General features: G+C 46.0%; 1 long non-coding RNA gene across 2 annotated transcripts in view; it reads right to left on the bottom strand.

The window, feature by feature from the left end:
- LOC129378699 (uncharacterized) overlaps positions 1–18165 on the bottom strand; it is a 79666-nt gene that overhangs the window by 18130 nt on the left and 43371 nt on the right. For both annotated transcript variants that reach the window (XR_008608078.1, XR_008608079.1), the window contains exons 7-9: positions 9232–9327; positions 3166–3402; positions 406–505 (exon numbers count right to left, since the gene is read on the bottom strand). This is a non-coding gene — a long non-coding RNA (uncharacterized LOC129378699). The remainder of the gene's footprint in view (positions 1–405; positions 506–3165; positions 3403–9231; positions 9328–18165) is intronic.

The raw sequence follows: 18165 nt of genomic DNA, 5'->3' as shown, positions 1-18165 counted from the left end.
CGCGACTCAACTGCGACCAGGTGACGGTAGCCGAAGATTTGACTCGAGTAAGCGGAACCCTCCTTTAAAATATTTCCAGTCAAGTAGTTATTCAAGAAAAATAATAATGAAAAAAAGTATGTGGCGAAAAGTCTACTAGAGTACAGAGAAACTCATCAGATTATCAATCAAACTTCATATTTAAAAATGACATCATCAGAAGCAGCGAATTATAAAATGTTGGTTTTTTAAGCACCAAAATGGCAACAATTTTTTTTTTGATTTTTCAAAAAAAAAGAAAAACTTCAACAAAAACTGCCGGTGTGTTAGTGGGAAGAGCAGAGATGCTTCATCGTGAAATTACTCAGATAAAAATAAAAAGTACAGTGTTTTTTAAATAAAAAAAAGTTACATAATTAAATGTACCTGTGTGGAATTCCTTTTCCCGCTTAAAGGCTCCTGGTGACCCCTGGTTGCTGGCAGTGACCCGTCATGCCCACCTGGCTCTCCATGCGGCCCTCTGACCCTGCAGGAAGAGTGAATTGAGCATTGTTTAAAAACATCCTCAGAATTCAAAAAAGAGGACATAAAGATCATAATCTGTGCACAAAGAGGGAGGACAAGAATGTGTTTGGATGAACTTTTGTCATTCATCTGCATCAGATCCTCCCATCTGCTCTCGTTGTGACGTTTATTGCCAAAAGCCGTTGCTGCAACAGAAAAGTCAAGCGTCACCTGACACATTTATTGTGCCGATTTCACATCACCACCTCCTGCTGGTCAAAAACCGAAACTGAACGTTTGGGTTTTTCCACCATTTGCTGAAGTAAATGACAATAAATGCCCCCGCGATCATAAACCATGTTTTTACGGTCAAGTCAAAGTACTTTCTCCTTTGACTTGACCTTGACCTTCGGCTCGATCGATCTGCTCACCGTCTTCCTTCTACCTGTTAAAGACACCCCCCAACCCCTCTCCTCCCACAGCAGGATGCTGCCACCACCGTGCGGTCGCTGTGGGGATGAAGTGTTGCATTCGTTCTTTGGGGTGACCTCTTGCTGTGACGCATCACTTCCTGTCACAATAAAACATGTTGAAATGTTGCGTTGCGGTTCTGTAGTTGTGGGCGTAATATATTCAATCTGGATGGGAAGCAGCTGCTGCACAACACACACACACACACACACACACACACACACACACACACACACACACACACACACATAGAGTCTGCAGCTGGCTGGATGACACATTATGGATGTGTTAATTCATCCCCTCTAAGTTGGTGTATGGTGTCTGCTGCTGGCCGTTCATTAATAGTCCTGTTTTAATTAGCCATTAATGAACCCACTCCCCATGTCATAGATAGGACATAAAAAGTGTGTGTGTGTGTGTGTGCGTGTGTGTTTGCACGTGGACAGCTCCATTCTCCCTCAGTGGCTGCAGAACAATTGGGGGGCCGAGGGGCCCGCTGCTAACTTCTGCACTGCAAGACAATGGCAGCCAGGGCCCCCACCCAATGTGAAGCTCCACTGCCCCTATACACACACACACACACACACACACACACACACACACACACACACACACACACACACACACACACACATAATCTGAGCCCAGCTCTCCAGTCCATCGCCCCGCTTCCCTCCTGAAAGCAGCATGGCTGCATCTGATTGGCTGCGGCAGACGCCCGGCGCTGGTCAGAGTCCACGGCGACAGAGAAGGGATTAAATATAATTAGCATGAAGAGTGAAAACAAACAAACAAGGATAGGGGACGGGGGTCAGAGAGGCAATCCGTCCGTCTATCTTAATTAGCGTTGTTTACTCGGCGACACGTTCGGCTCCTGATTCCGCGTCGGGGACACGCGTCACTCCGTCCGCACCGCGGGGAACACGCACCGACGCCAAGCGACGGCCTGTGGAGGTTCGATTCATCAGATCTCAATCACCAATTAGACTCAGAGAAGAAAAAGGCAAAAAAAAAGTAAAATAAAAAAAATAAAAATAATCTTTTCATAACCTTCGGGGAAATAATCAACCCCCCCTGAATCAACTGGTCGGTTGAAGGCGATGGAGCCAAAAACTGGTGATAAATCTTCTACATCACTGTGGAAAACTTGGACTCTCGCTTCTTTACAGGATCATTTCAAGTCGACCACACTGGCGGGCGCTTTCAACCATCAGGAACGCAAAGGCAATACTTTGACTAGGCAAGTGGGAAAACTGGGAGTGATCATGTGAGAACATTTTCACACGTCTAACAGAAGTAAATGATTATCAAAGCATTGGAGAAAAAAAACAAATGATTTCCCTAAAATTTTAGCCAAATACGCCAAAAACACAGCGAGCTTTATAGCTAAATGTATTAAGCTAACTGATAGCTTAATGCAGCGTAACATCAAACGTTGACCATCTTGAAAAAAATGACAAATACAACCGTACTATAAACCTGTAAGGTGGACAGGGCTAGCTTAAAAAGCAGCTAACGCGAGCTTAGAAATGTAGCTAAGTGAAGATTAACATGTTTGTAATAGTAGATTTGTTTTTATATTGCAATTTATTGAATGTGTTGGCTTTTACCTTCTATGCTACATTGAGAAAATCTCTATTTTTGCAGCACAGAAAGGCTGCGACGATTTGACTCCAGGATCCCATTTGATGAAATTCTTGAAAAACTGAAAAATTCAGCGAAGATTTGGAATCCAGGTTTATATATATATAAACATCTCCTGTGATTTGACTCTACTGGAAACTATAAATCCTAGATTTCTTGGTAAGCACTTTTTTATTTATCTATTTTTTTAATTCCAGTTCAAAAGTGAAGAAAACTTTTTATGAAAGTTTGCCTCAACTGGCGGAGCCAGTTGAGGCAAACACGTCTCCGCGTCCCGTTCGCAGGGAGTTTTCCCACCGACTATTGATCTGCACATGTATAAATATTTGTGATGAGATGATTGATGATGGGATTCTTAAATCTCTTTGGCGCTGCAGAAAAAAAATATAAATAAATAAATAAATTGCATTTGCCTCCAAGTTGTCTTCCCATCCCGATGCTGAGCACCGGGCCCCGGGGGGACTCATAGCTGCAGTGGGGGGAAGGAGTGGGTCAGTGAAAACTGGGCCGAATCAGAGTGATTAAGGATCTGCAAATCAATAACTGCTTTATATTAGATTTACTTACCGTCCTCGGAGCGCGGCGAGTCAGCAGAAAGATGCGGAGGGGAGGAGGGGGGGTGGGATGGAGCCAGATCCCGCTAAGCGTCGGCAGATTGGGTGCTGGTAGAAATCGTTAGGCTCACATCAAGTCTTCCAGGCGTGATAAGATAATATAATCATCTCTGAACGAAGCAAAGGGGGCGAGGGCGGCCCTTTTGTTTCTGCTGATCTCAGAACTTCTTCCGTTTTGTGGACGTCGAAGCTGCGAGAGAGGAAAACAAAACAAAACAAAAAAAAACACAAATAAAAAATGAACTCGAACCACGTCAGGGATCAGATATGATGGATGGGAGATGATGCGACGGGGATTTTGTTTTCAATAAGTCCCGGGGATTAGCGAACGAAATGACCAAATACAAACGGATCGGACTAAAAATGGGATTCTTGTAGAAATAAATGATTAAAAATAAAGAAGTAATCTCTGGTATTTATAGAGCGACAACTAGAGCTCAGTTAAGAAAGAGTGACAAAAACATTGTGATGGATAACGCAACGATAATAGATAGAAAACAGTGCAACAAGAACGACTAAAGTGCTAAAATAAAGCAACAATAAATCAGTTTATTAAGTGACAAAGTCACAATTTCATCATAAACCTCTATAAATTTAATTATAGAAAGTAAAGTAGCAAAACTCCTGATATTCAAACTATAACATTTCAAAAGCAAAACTGTTTTCAACTCATCTGCATGTCGTAACTCAACATAAGCTTGAAGAAAAATTCCCCTTTTGTAAAATATTTTTTTTATGTCTTCTGCTAAAAAAAAATGCAGAATGAGGTTTAAAAGTTGAGAGGAAGGAAAAAAAAAAGTGTTCGGAGAAGCCGGTGTGACCGCTGCCTTGGAATCAGAAAGCTGCGTCTGAGCACATGCGCGGAAAGTTTGCTGGAAGGAAAAGGTGTCACTGGGAAATGGTGCTGATAGCATCATTCCAGAAAGTTTAGTGGAAGGAAGAAAAAAAAAATTAAATGCGGAAAAGAGCATCAGAGATCGCCTCCAATTCAGGAGTTTGGAGGAGACGTATTGGGCGAGTTGCATCCGTGGGTGTCCATGGAAGGTTTTGTGGAAGGAAAAACAAAAGCACACCCAAGAGCAGCTGATTCATCTACAGCCTGAGTCGGCGCTTCCTCAACATGCCATGCGATATCGATGTGTCATATTTATGTAGCTGAATATTTAACATCTTCCTGATGACATCCCACTGTTGGAGATCCACCTGCAGTCAGGAAATTAACTCATCTCTGGGGACAATTGGCCGCTCTCTCCTTGAACACACACCGCTGCCATTACCGCTCGTCTCCATGGCGACACCATGCGCACCCTCCCACCCTTTCCCCCACCACCACTGTTCATCTCACAGTGAATCTAAATAGCTGAGCGCCGTTAACCCGCTCACCTCTTCTTTAGCTGACTGTGGGTTACAGGGGTGGAGGGGGGATGTTTGTTAGCACACAGCAGAGCTGGGGTCATCCTGCAGGGCGGCGGGGGTCATCCAGGGGACTTGCGTCCATGGAGCTGTCCTCAGGTCGTCTCCGGCGTGGAGTTGTGGGGCCGCGGTGCGCTTCGCGCCTCTGATTGGAATCAATCAATGAACCGCCAGAACCCGGCCGACTTGGTTAAATGGTTATTGTTGGGAGCCATTACCCCCACAATCGGTCCGCTTAATGCGAGAAAATGACATTCATTAAACGGCTCCGCGGGGAGGCCCCCCGGGGGCCCGGCTGCAGCTGACCCTCATTCACCACCCAGTGAGTGGGGTGTGAGGAGGACGAGGGCGGGGGGATCGTGTCAAAGGCTCGCCTCCCCCCTGCGCCCCCCGTCCGCCACGTCCTTTACAAGCATCTGTGTGTCTCACAAAGTACCTGAGACGGAGAATGATCCGGAAAACTGGGATGATGACATCATCAGAGAGAGAGAGAGAGAGAGAGAGACGGAGGCCCAATAATGAGTCACACTGCACACACACTCTGATAATGTATATGAAACACTCCCCCCACTAGAGAGAGCGAGGTGGAGCAGTCGCTGCATCATCAGATGCCGAGTCCCTGGGAGAGAATATTTCTGCGGCGCCTGTCCGCCAACGCAGAGCCTCCTTCCTTTGTCTGGTTGTTATTCGCAGTGAGGAGCGCTGGGACAGCAGCAGGTCGGAGGGCCACCGTGGCCCTGATTATTTCTGTCCACACCGCATCAGGACCACGCAGCGGGGCATCCGCCGTCACTGCGGAAGGGAGACCCTTCAGCATCTTCCATGTCTGAAATATGAGAATTTAGTTGAAGTTGGATTTTTGACTTTCCTGGAAGTCGAAGGTGCATCTACTTACTGGAAGGGGGGTGACTATTTATTTTTGACAGATAAAAAGAAATGTTGTTGATAATAACTGAATAGAAGAGTGAAATATAGTTTTCATATGCACTGAAAATCTTCCTAGGATTTGTTCGGTGGTGTTTGAGGCGCCAACAGGCTAAAGCTAGCTACCTTCTGCTAATTTATTCACATTCAAAATATGACATTTTTACCAAAGTAGTCAACAGATATGATTCACGGAACATATCTGGAAGTGTTCCACTTGTTACTTCATAATATTGGCAAAAAAAAAAGCATATATGTGGCTATTGTAGCTGCATAGCAATAGCTTAAATGTTAGCATTCGTTAAATATTTATTGATAAAACGTAGCTGTTGCCCAACGAAGACGACCACAAAAACAACACACTAAATCTTAAATGTATGCTTGATAAATAAAATGAAAAGAGAAGCAGTGCTTTGCTGCTAATTGTCAACATTACCGCAAGGAGAGAACAAGGTTGGGGAAAAAGGAGTTTTTGCCGAGGGAGAGGGACGTGGTTCAGCTATGCTAGCTTGACTTTGACGGCCGTAACACGGAGATATGATGTGGGAACTCTGTGCTTTGGTTCAATGAAATGAAAATAAGACGACCCTCACGCCAATCCTGACAGATCGACAGTGGAGCAGGGGGTTAAATGAGCCAATCAGCCACCGCTGTGTTAGATTAGCTAACAGCAACAACAGCTAATCTACCATAGCGTACTATCATTGTCTGACTGTTCGGTTTCCTGGACGTTTCAAGTTACGTAAAACTGCAGGAGTCTCTCCGCTGATGTTGACCGAGCTGAGATGTCGTGTAGCTAGTGGTTAGCCGTGCTGGTAGAGGTGACCAGCATTGCCGGTTTGACCCATTAACGTCAGGAATCTGTAGACTCTGGGGTAAAATGGCAGCATATGGGGGGGAAACTACAGAAGAGCCCAGATTTCGGGATCAGACAGAAATCTAAAACAGTAATTACACAAAGCAATAGTTTAATGACATTTTCTCAATACTAAACTTGCAGACGGTGCAGTGTGAGCCTGGCTCATCAGAGAGAGGTGCAATAATTATCACAGGCACCTGTTATGGCACAGAAACAGGTGGAGCTCCAGCGTTTGTGATCTCACATCTCAACGGATATTATGGGGACGACGCGCACTCGTCTGTGTGCCGCTTCCATCTTTGTGCCAAGAGGCTAGGCGCGCGTGTGTGTGTGTTAGGTGCTGAGTTAAGCCTCTGATTGAGAAACAAGCCACAGTAGCAACATGCTTTGCTGATTCCCCCAGCATCTGTCTCAACCAGCATGGGGCTTCCATGCGTGAAGGAGGAGGCAGCTACCGAGAGACACCGTTCCTTCATCTCCGCTTCCTCTCCTCTCGCTATGGAGAATGAACATCTCTCTTTTACTCTCTCTCATGTCTTAGAGGAAGGCTTTCTGAAAATATTTTCTTGGTCTGCCTTGCAGTGGGACAGACCTGTCCTAGATTGGACCCTGTCTCTCACCCAATGACCACAGGGGAAAGGAACTAGGCTCCTTCAAGAGTAAGCCGGTACGGACAATGGATGGATAGTCAGTGTTGGGTCCCACAGCAACAAGACATACTTTTTTTTACCTGAAAAATGACAAAGCACACATAAATGAAATAAATCCCACTCATGATGACTAATGGTCTAAAACAGTGGCCCTCAAACGGCGGTCACATCCAGCCTAAGAGCCATCTGTTTCTGGACTCCCGGCCACCTACTCACTGTCTGCAGGTTGGCCAGATCCTGATCCAAAAAGCATTTGAGTTTTCCAGGTCTGACAAAAACCTGCAACTGGGAGCAGTTTTTTGATATGGCCAACATGGGCAATCACCCAGAGCGGTATCTTGAGGAGGGGTGGCATTATTCTGGTCTACACACCTCCATGGAGGTATGATTAATAGGGCTGATTTAATGCTTGTGTTTGGACTCAACTGTCATGTTGATGAGGCAGTTGGACCAAGTTTCAGCTGTCAGAAAGAAAGCCAAACAACTCCATAACTGCAACGTGAAAAGATTCTGTGGCTGCAAATCAATCTTCTGGATATTTGGTACAAGGTGTTTATGCTGATAGGTTTTCTCCGTAGTCGCTTTTCACTCTGTTTCACCACCGGATAGATACTAACGGAACTAAAGCGTTACTTCAGTCGTCGTTCCATCTTGGCTCTGATGGAACGACGAGGTCGACGGCCTTCTGAACTCTACCGAATCCTTCCAAGAAACTTTTTCAGGTGAGGCTACTCCCATCCCCTTCGATTCCGGCCCTGCGTGCCTCGTTGCTAACCGACGCAGAGCCGACGCCGAGGAATCCCGCGTTCAGGCAAGAGCTGAGCAAACAAACAATAGAGAGCTTGTGTCAAGAGAAAAGAGGCATATCATTAACACCAGAGATGTAACTGAAAGGAGCCAATCAACACCTGTTTTTTTACTGTTATCGCACTCACACATAGGGGAAAAAAAAAAAACTGTCAGAGCGTCCAATGTGACATTTTTACCATAAAATTCACAAAATGCCAAGCATTTAGAGCTCAGAGAATCTAAAGCTTGTGTGGTTTATTCCTGAGAGGCTGGTGTTGCTCGAGCAAAGCCGGGGCCTATACAAGGCAACAATAAGTCGGTGACTGTGGTTCTTCCAAGCGAGTCATCTCCAGCAGCCAGTCGAGCTATCATTATCTGTTAAAGAGCCTTCGTCCCTATGGATCATCATTACGAGGCGCATTAGAAAATACTTTGATTAAACTCCCCTAATCCAGCGCAGACAGCTGCAGTCCATTCACAGCTGCCTAATCTCCCAGCCACTAAATACCACCGAGACAATGGGCAACAAATGACAAGTTATGTGAAAGAGAAGGGGAGAGAAAACAAAGCGACGGAGAGACAGAGAGAGAGAGAACAGATAATTCCCTCCATCAAAGCAGAGCGGTAAACAGCGCTCATGCCAGGAGACGGCTGATGCTTTCTCAGGAGTGAAAAACGGGCGGCGGAGAAGGAGGGATTGAGGGAGAGCGAGGGGAGGAAGAGGAGAAGTGCGACGGAGGCGCGTCTCCCCCCGTCAAGACGCGAGATGAAATGTTGCGCGCGGAGGAGAGATCTCTTTCAGAGCGACTACAAACAAGGCGAGGCTGCTGATGGGAGATGCTGCAATCAAGATGAGAGGAAAGAGACAGAAAGAGAAGGGGGGAGAAAAAACCCCAGAAACTACTCCTCAATGGTACAAATCACCGCAGGGAGGTTATCAGGGCCGTCGGCAATCACTATAATGACAACATGGTGTGACATGATAGTTACAGCACTCATAGAAAATCATTCGCCCAGGCTGGGGAGGAGATAGGCAGGCGGGCAGCTTCATAAATACAAGTCTGGCTTGGAGAGTCACATTGTGTGTGTGTGTGTGTGTGTGTGTGTGTGTGTGCGTGCGTGTGTGTGGGGCTGCCCAGGTATTCAGAGTGACGAGTTTGTGAAGGATGAGCACGCGGTCTTGTTTGTTGTTTTCCTGCGGCTCTAAAATCTAGTTTTAAAATCAGATGTTGAACACACACACACACACACACACACACACACACACACACACACACACGAAAAAAAGAGACATGCTGCATAATGTAATCTGTCACAAGGGCCCCATTGATGCACAGCACACCGACTAAAGAGTCATTGCATTAATCAGCAGTCACAAACTCACCCTTCCACACGGACTCGGACCTGATTGCGTCAACTTTTAAAACGCCGACGCCGCACAGATCATCCGGAGCAACTTTCAGCGTTTCCGTCCCGAAACCTGGCGAACACATGAACGAGGCGTTAGCAACAGTTCTCAAATCGTCCCGCACAGTTTTGCTGATTCACTACTTTGTATCGTTTAAAAAATAAATAAATAAATGTTTTGCTTTTGTCCCATCGGTTATATTTTGACATTGTCCTCTCTGTGGATCCCTGGTGTCCCTCAGGGCTCTGTGTGTGTAACATGGATCATTTCTATCCGCACAGACTTGCAGGAAAGTGTTCTGCTAACACTACACAGCGACACCAACGAGCGATTTAGCGGATGCTAATGCTACATAGTTAACGTCAATTCAAATTCTTTTCACCCTTGGAAGACTTTGACCCTCAAACATAATTTACATGTCCAATAAAAGTTGTTGTTGCAAGAATAGAGAGAACAGGAGAAAGCAAAACTGCAGTCTTCAGCCTCTTCAAAATAAGAGCATCAATATAAATGTTAGGAACCAAAGCTTGGGCACAGATGTGGAACATCTGCTTTTCTTAAAGTTTATAGAACAAAGCAGTGATTTAGAATTTTAACTGGAAAATTTAATTGAGAGGAAGTTGAGTTCTTTTCTAAAGTTAGCAAAACTGCCTCGCTAAAAATTAGCTCCGCTATTAGCGAAAGAGAGCTAAAAGTTCTGACAGTTTTGCTGTGCAGACCACTGACAAACAGCGACACTGTCTTCTCGAAATGTCGCAAAAATCCATAGGTATGAATTGTTCTAATGATGGCAGCGAACACATAAAATCTCTGCATGGGAGGAAGATTGGGAGGTAAATGAAAGCGCCACCTGGACTGACCTGGTCACTGCATTTCTTAGCCGGAGCAAACATCATTAACATTTTTTCCCCCCCCCATCCCCGATGTGTGCAGCACTCTGGGTAATTTGCTGCGGTGCACCTGGATGAATCAAACATGGCCGCACGCTCTGGGTAATAACCAGACCCAATGAAGTGAGGAATATGAACACACGGCGCGCACGGCAACATTTCTTCCTCTTGCTGCATTGCTTCCTTCTATTCAGCCATAACCACCACTCCTCCTCCTCTTCCTCCTCTTCCTCTGCTCATCGCCCTCCCCCACCCCCTGCTCCTCTGATCTGCCTGTGAAGGTGTGCAGTGCAGCAGCGAGTGAGCCTGCATGTATTATTACCCATCCACCCTCTGTGTTTGTGGCGACTCGCCGTCCACTGTATTTGGACAGATGATTTGGAAACAAAGGAGGTCCAGGTTAATGCGGCTCAGCTTCGTGCGGGAGAGGCTGCCGGCAGGGGTCAGGGGTCGGCTGATGGGAAAATGCAAAGCCAGTGTCGGACTCGCGTCTCAGTGTGGCTGTGTGTGGGCAGCGTGGAGGTCAGGGTGGCAGCAAGAGTGAGTCATGGCAACCGCACAGGCCTACACAAACACACACACACACACAACTCGCTCCCAATAAGCTCACAAACAAGGTGCTGAAGGGCAGCATAGATTTTATTTACAGAAAATCAATTAAAAGCTGCTTTCAGCCCACAGGAATGAGGCAAAAAGAGAGAGAGAAAAGAAACATTCTCCCACATTACGTTTGAGTCTCAAGAAACAAACTTGGAGCGCTTGCAAGAGAGAAATAAAAGTGTGGCGGCTAAAAAAATGTTCTCAAATATGAGGTCAAAGAAAACGAAGGAAGAGAAACAACTGGAAGAGGAAGGAATCAGGGATCAAGTGCTAGTTAACTTAGATAAACTGTATTGAGGCAACTATACCGACAGATGATAGATGAATTATTACTTATGTTCAATCATAGCTTACATGTTATTTTCAGACCTAACACTAAACCCTAATTTAACCATTGGTGTTGATGTTGATTTATATAAAGACAAGAAATCAAAGAAAGGAAGGTTACAGTAGTGACAATCTGCTAACAGCATGTCTGAGATGGTAGGTGTCCATTGTGTCCATCAGAGAGACGATCTGGCGGACGCACAGTCTCTCCAGAAACGGTCCAGAAAATGCTAACCCAAGCAAACATGGGTTATACAATAAAACAACAACTTCTTCACCTTGAGCTGCTTTTCATCTCCAGTAAACTCACCAAAGTCACTCCGTCACGACAAGGAAAGAGAAGCAAGCTATGTTTTCCGTATTGGGGTCATTTACCATGCAATAAACAGAGCTACTCAGGCAGCGTAACCTCTGGTCACTTTGTCTCCTCCCCAACCCCCCCCCCCCCATTTCCAGAGCTGCCTGCAATCATGAAAATGATTCCCGTCGCCACAGTAGCCTCCGTCCAGCGGACTGCAGAAGTCTGAGGCAGCAGTAGTCAGAAGCTATTTACATAATAACAGCTCATCATTCAGAAAGGACCTTTTATTTGCAGCATTGGAGAAAACTGTCAGGATGTCACCCTGAGGAGGTCCTGAGCCCCACGCTGGGGGACGATGTGGCTCCAACTGGCGGGTGGGAGGACGACAAGGGCGGAGAGGGAAAGGAAACGGTCACGCAATGGTCCGACCGGACAAAGAAAAGAGCTCAAGTATGGAGGCTGGAAAGGTTTCGACAAGGCATTTGAAAATTGATGAAGTACAACATTTTGGCTTAGCTAACTTCAGCTAGGACGTCATTGCCTAGCTTAAGTTAGCTACACTTCAGCTAGACAACAAAATCTTGTTTATGATATTGTTCAGCAAATTCTCTTGGTCTATCAAGAACGATGCGGTAGAAGACCCCCAACCCCGGCCAAAAACTAAACCAACTAATCATCTCAACCACAAAGCTACTAGTAAACCGACCATTCAAACTGCTAAGATATTTACCCATACAACTGACCAAACAAATAATCTAAAAACACCCAACAACCAACCATCCAAATTACCGAACGAGCCAACCAACCAACAACTTATGTACCTACCAACCAACCAAGCAACAGACTGTCCAAATTCAAAAGTCTAAAGAACAAGGATTGTTTTTTCAAACTACTGAGGAGAAAAACTGGGCTTTGCTTTGGGGATACGTTTGCTCTTGGTTTCATCTGTGGATCCCAAATGCAAAGTTTTTGATTAACTTTCAGGATTTATCACTGGAAATAGGAACATGTCTAAAAGCCTAAGCCCTCCTGTAGCTCTAATGAATGTCTTACTTTCTAAACATGTTGCATTTTCTTGTTGTTGCTTAAAACTTGTAGGATTTTTTAAATTTTTTTTTCGAACAACGTTGTGTCTGTGCCCTCAGAACCTTCAGCGTATGACAGTGGCCAAATTTGACTAAATCCCTGTTTATGTGAAATCCGAGAGACGTCGATGTTGATTTTCCTCTTGTTTGAACAGGCAGGAAGCCAAAGCGCACACCGCCGTGAAGCACAATCTTCCTCTCTTCGCAACTTCCTGAACGTGTGACAGGATATCACCAGCAGCCACTCGACCCGGGAGCCGTTTCTCCTCATCTCTGCCGCTCCTCGTGGGCCTCTCAGCTTCCACTCCTTTTCCCTCAGACTCGCTCCTTCTGCGTCTCTTCCTACCCTCGTCGGCTCTCACATCATTTGACATCAAAGGGGCCGTGACAAGTCTCGCTGTTTACCCTCCCTAGCAGGCGCTCATTACAAAAACATCAAAATAAGCCGTGCAGAGAGGCAGGACGAATTAATGATCTCCCTGTGCCACCGGTGCCCTTCACCCCTCCCCTCTCTGCCGTCGTCACCCGAGCGGTGCCAGGCCATTTGATGCGGAACAAATGCACGTGGAGGCAAACGTGTAGCAGGAGACATATCACCGCACACCCACGCGTGCTTTAGTGCCAAGGCCTGTGGCTGCTAACGACCATTCAATTAGAGGACATTAGGGTGGCATTGTGAGGTCCATGCTGTGACCATTAGTAGCAGGAGAAGCGTGGGCCAAGATTAACCCCTCGGAAATGACAGTGAGGACCTGGCAGGTCACCGTCCAGTTGGGCGGAGGGAGAACGATGATGACAAAGCTGCGGATTGGGGAAAAAAAACCTGTCCTGAACTCGCCCTGCTTCATAATTACGAGGTCCGGCGCAACCTGAGCTGCGAAGATTGGGTTTTAAATCTTTCATTGCGTTATTAGCCGGTGCTACGTGGGCGCAGCCAGATCCAAACACTCATTAGACAAGCAGGTTGAAGCGGGAACCTCATTAGATCAAGTGATTTCATACACAAAAGCAGACCTGATTGTTAAATCAAAGCGCTTTGCCAATGCGTTGTGACACCACGCATACATCAGGTTGCTCCCAAACACATGGCTTTCTCCATGCATGTAATGCCGGATTTTTATTTTGAAATTAATTCCTAATCTAATCTATACAGCCCTATTAATAACTATTATAAAGCACTCCCCGGTCATGAATTAATCAGGGATTGGTAATTAGTGTAAAATTTGAATGCATGTTGTAAACCCACATCAAGTGTCTGGCACTAGACGGAGGTGCCAAGCCATCGCTGTACTAATTAGTTTGCAATTATGTTTAATAAGTTCTGTGGAAGCCAATCATGTTGCAGTAGGGGAGCTGGGCTCTTCTGATACAGACACTGTGGAACCGACGTGGAGGAGCGTCTTTACATCCACTTCCTCACATGTGCTTCCGCGAACGGCAACTTCGTCTCGCTCCGCCCAACATCTGGAACATCTGGGCTCTTCCTCTTCAATCTGCCAGATAAACACACTGCCGGGGTGTTCCAGTGTCTCTCCTGGAACTCGGTGGTTAAATAATCCAAACGCCGGCGCTAATTCCAAGACGTTTCGCAATACAAAATTCATCTTCGGGAAGGTGAATTGTTTTTAGCCAGTCAGGAAATCCTGGAAGCCATCAGACGCTGCAGGAGACTCGAGACGTTCACCTTTTACCAAGAGTCCAGTAACACTTTGGTGATAATGTTCAGCTCTCTTGGTACATAACAGAAATTAAGACTTCAACATCTTGGATGTTCAATGAGGAAACTCCCGTATTGCTCAGTTTTCTCTTGCCACTGCATTGGTTCAGTCTGGGTTAAGAATTTGGGAAATTGATTTGTACTGAGTCATCACATCTGAACGAGATTCAACTTCAGGGCAGACGAAACTATATAGAGGATAGCAGCTTCCCAGTGAGGATGGAAAGGATGCGTGGGTTTGCGGCCGGTAGAAGCGAGACGCCAGAGTTAGCAGCAGAAACCTTTGACTGGCTTGTTTCAGAGGAGTGAGCCACAGGTGGTGAATGAGGGATGAAAGGCGGCCCGGGCCCTTTTAAAGAAGTGAAAACTGTTGTCTTTCTTGGTCTTCCAACTGAAATATTCCCGGGTGAGGCTTGGCAAAGAGCAGGTGCTTTCCCAGCTTCTTTAGGCAATGAAACGAGGCAACATATTAATGGTTAAAACTCCAACCGTTCGCTACAAAGATCTCCTCCTGGGGCTGATGGCAGGGTTCAGCTGGGACTGTTGGCTTGGGCCCTCAGCTCAAACAGCCTGTGCAGTGGTGTGTGTTGGCGTGTGTGTGTGAGCTCACAGTCACCGCGGTGCCATTTGGACCGGTGCCTGACACCCTCCGTGTTAATAAGAGTAATCAGGGCCCCCATGCCTGCTAGCGCACAGCAGAAACATGGCGTGGGCCCATGCAGCCACCTGAGCGTGTTTACCCAAAACACACACTGCCACCACCTCATCAGACACACACACACACACACCCCTCAGGAGCTAATGAGGGGGAAATGCAGTCAGAGTAGAATTGATCAGCATTGTCCGGCGACGGCGCGCAATCGATTGGGTTTCCCCCTCTTCTGTAATGGCTCATTAGCCGTGTCTTCTACACACAATCAGGTGTGATACAGCATGGCGCAAACAAATCACGGCTTTTCATTTCAAATTGCTCGCTGCGCTTCGTTTCGCGGAGAATGCCTTGGACCATATTAGCAAATGCTTATGTGGAGCTTCTCTGTGGTTTGATGTCAGTATTAAAAAAACAGTGTGGAACATGAAGAAGAGACTAAGTTGCCCTCTCTGAACATGAATCAGCAGTTTCTTTAGGTGATGTCATCTAGTTCTTATTATTCTGCCTTTGGTTAGTTGGGATTAACTCCATGGCAATGTTTGAATGAAATATCTCAAATGTGTATCTCATGATAGACATCAGAGGACCTTCTTGAATTCAACAAATAAAATGAGAGAAAGTTCCAGAAAGCCTCCAAAGTTCACGGAAGTTGCAGCCAAAGCTGATTTTTGATTCACCACGTTAAGTTCCTACGAATTTCCTTTTCATCGCAACCCAATGCGCATTCCTGCCTTTATCATCTCCATTGACGTCCAGAAAGGTTGACCTTTGAAACGGTTCCAGCTTCAGAAAGACTCCGCAAGACTGAGTCTATCATGTGAAATAAAACAAAATTCAAAAAACGGATCAGTCTCTGTTTCAATCTACGTTTCTTCTCTCAGGTCTGGATGAGTGGAAAACCTTTCGGGATATCAACCACACATTATGTTGTTTCCGCTCCGTGTTCTCGAACGACAACAAAGTTGGAATGTCTGAACTTCCAGGTTCCAACGAGACTGTCGAGCTTGTTCTGCACACACAACATTTATATTCACCGATATTTCCTTGGACTCCTTGTGTTTTCCTTGGCATTCGTGTGTCTCTTCATAATTCATGCCAGAGTAAGTGTGGAGCTGATTTATTTGGAGCATCTGTTGGCCCTGCTGGACTGAAATGCAGCTGTGCTTGCTGGGAAAAAAAAAATTAGCAAGACTTGAGAACAGGAGCTGAAGCGATGGTGTCAAAGATGGCTAAAAAGCAGGTTGGAGGGAACAGGAGTCGGAGGAAATTTTGAAATCATTTTGGGGTTTATTTTAGCAGCAATTAGGGTTGTTTAGTCATGTAATAAGGGGGAATCTCTTCTTCTGGCTGGTAGGATTTGAGGTACCGTTTGCCCAGATCTGATATTTTCCTTCCCCCAGCTAGATGTGAGTAAGATGATATATGGGTTGTGGTTGAGCGGCAGCGGAATAACGGGACAAATCGGACTGTATTTGCATGTAAACCTGTAACTGGGCATAAAAGGCCAAAACATAGAGGTGTCTCATCTGATCCATGGCCAGACCGCTGCTTCCTGAAGCCTGCTTGGATGAAAAATTTCCCTTTCCTCCCCACGCCCCCACCCCCGTCCCTGCTCCACACAAGACAGACTTAATATGTGGAAAAGAGCAGTTGCCTGCCTGGAAAACCCTGGAGTCCTGAGGGATTTATCTGGAAAAATAGTAAAAACTAGCATCTCAGAGATGGAGATTAGGAGGAAAGCCTTGGGCTGACCACTACAACCTTTGCTCTGAGCTTCCCCATTTGAACCTGAAGTGGTGAGAAGATAAGGAAGACAAAGAGGCAAAAGACTCCACTTTAGTCTGTCTTTTTTGCCTTTCATCTTCAGACTCTCAACTAGTTTGGATTCAGAGGCATCCACCGGAGTGTTTAACAGGGTCCAACACATGTCTTCACATCCAAGAGGCGCTTCCCAGAGTGTCAGTCAGCAGAGATCAATCAGAGATCTCTGATTAGCGGCAGCAAGGCAGGCTGCTATTTTCCTCCAAAGCACCCAAACTACCATGTAGATTGGATGCCATTCACCCGGGGGCTTGTGTACACGGACAAACACATTTGCACCAGGGCCCCGATTGGCGTAATGACAGTAATAGAAGCTGGTCCGATGACAGACAACAGAGCTGCACTTTGGCCACCGGCTGACAAAGAGGGAAGTGGTTGGAAACAGATTTCCAGGTCGGGCCCATTCGTCCCCTCAGCTGAAGGTGCTCATTTGCGAAGGTTGCAACGCTGGCAGGCAGGGGGCAATTTCCCTCTCATCAAGAGTGTGTTTAATTTTCCCCGTCCCATTTCAGCTCGTCCCTCAGGGCCACTTGAGGGCTACAATTGATGTTTAACGTCTCACTAGATGGTACATTTTCTGCTCTGGATGGCTTCTTTCCCTCATCAGTTGTGATGCTCACACATCCGTCCGCTGGGTTTACTCTTTCTACTGTCAGACGTTAGCGTTGCAGAATCTCCTGCCAGCTTCACGTTACATACAATCGCCTCACACCTCCGTGGTTTACACACGCAAACAGCTTGAAGAACCATTCCCATCAAACGTTAACTCACTATTCATTTTCTCTTCGAATTGCTCATGTTGTTAGGAGGGAATCTCTGAGTTTTGGTTTATTCTGCTGCTGTGTTTGGACTTATCACATGTTCATGAAGGTCATAGTTGAAGTCTTTCCATCTTGGAGATGCTGCAGCAAACGTCTCCTGCTCGTCAGATCTAGTCATCCCGTTGATCATTGGGTGATCAAGATTTGCGTTGAATCTGTCGAGTCTCTAGAGACTCTCTTTTCATTATATACTGATGTCTCTGCACAGGGCAGTGTGTGATGATGTTAAGAGCAAACTGACCAAGCAGGGTGTCCAAGAAAATATCTTCTTCTATTGAGATGTAAACCAACTTGTGATTAATGTTTTATTATGTTTTCCAAACCGTGGGCTTGGATTTTGCAGCAAAGAGCTGCTGACTTGCAATTACGAACGTCACGACTCAGATGTATGATTCCGATCTCTGTTCAGCTGTTGTTGTTTGAAGCGGCTCTGGGTTTTTCGGCTGCTAAGATCACACGCCGCTTTTACTTTCGGTTTGTCTCCAGGTGCTGAGACTTCAAACGCCAGATCTGCATTTATGCAAACCATCCAGCTCACATGCGCACTCATCCTCCACTAGCAGCAGGGGTCCAAACTGAGACTGCGTCCCCCCACTTTGATTTTTATTTCTGGTTTTTTTCCCCCTTCTGAAGAAGGCCTGAGAGGATTCAGCTCTGCTAAGTCAGAGGGGGAAGGTGCTTCGCTGGATCTTCGCT

The sequence above is a fragment of the Poeciliopsis prolifica genome, unplaced genomic scaffold (genome assembly GCF_027474105.1).
Source record: "Poeciliopsis prolifica strain line A6 unplaced genomic scaffold, Auburn_PproV2 SCAFFOLD053, whole genome shotgun sequence".
Lineage (NCBI taxonomy): Eukaryota > Metazoa > Chordata > Actinopteri > Cyprinodontiformes > Poeciliidae > Poeciliopsis > Poeciliopsis prolifica.
This window is presented reverse-complemented; position numbering and strand designations above follow the sequence as displayed.